Raw genomic sequence first — 863 nt, 5'->3', positions numbered from 1 at the left:
AATGACTTGAATGGCTTTGAGACTGACTGGTTGTAAAGTGGGTGATCATTTTACATTAAATTAATACAGAAAAGTTATCCCGCACTTTATATCACAAAAATTATTTGATTTAGGAAATTTGAAACGTTATTTTCATATTCCGGAATCCCGAAAACCAATAAATAGTGGTATAATAAACATAAAAAGAAATAACAAGTACATGTGTTACGGACCGACCGACCGACCGACTGAGTAACTTATAGAATTGCTTGCCCACGACTAAAAAAACTATTTTGTTGTATGCAATTTAAAAAAAACTATGCTCCGTCGGTCGGGCAGTCCATAACACATTTACTTATTAGTTACAAACAAGTGCAGCATCGGTTAAGAACAGATACTACACTTTGATCTTAGCCATGTGGCCAAGAAAAAGTTACATTTTGGACAAGTTTCAGAAAAGTCTAATGGTTAGGTAAAAAATTATGGGGCAAAAAGTGTCATTATTTGCAATTTTGGTACATTTTTGACCCTTTATGAGCCACTTTGAATTGCGAACACCAGTGACAATGGACAAACAGTGCAGTTTCACACTTAAAGACATGTATATTTACATTCAGCAACATGGGAAACCACAATATAAACATATCAAATTTTTGTTGAGAAATATGAGAAACACGTTAGAAGAAAGGGCGTTTTCAGCAGAAAAAATCCCTGGGAAACGCAAACCAGATATTTACCAGTGAAACCCATACTGAATTTATATTAAGAATAATGCCCTCCACATTATGGGCAAGTTTCAAAAAAATCTAATAGATGGATCAAATGTTATGGGACAAAAAGTGTCCTTTTTGGCCATTTTTTACCCCTTTTGAGTCCCTGCAGGC

At 34.8% G+C, this 863-nt stretch overlaps 1 pseudogene; it reads right to left on the bottom strand.

Annotated features, from left to right (window-relative positions):
- Positions 1-238: 238 nt before the first annotated feature.
- On the bottom strand, positions 239-413 carry LOC145297221 (U2 spliceosomal RNA; annotated as a pseudogene).
- Positions 414-863: the final 450 nt, after the last annotated feature.

Source organism: Euprymna scolopes, chromosome 17 (assembly GCF_053919585.1).
Source record: "Euprymna scolopes isolate OS-2025 chromosome 17, ASM5391958v1, whole genome shotgun sequence".
NCBI lineage: Eukaryota > Metazoa > Mollusca > Cephalopoda > Sepiida > Sepiolidae > Euprymna > Euprymna scolopes.
Note: the sequence above shows the minus strand (reverse complement) of the source record. Positions and strands in the feature narration are given on the sequence as shown.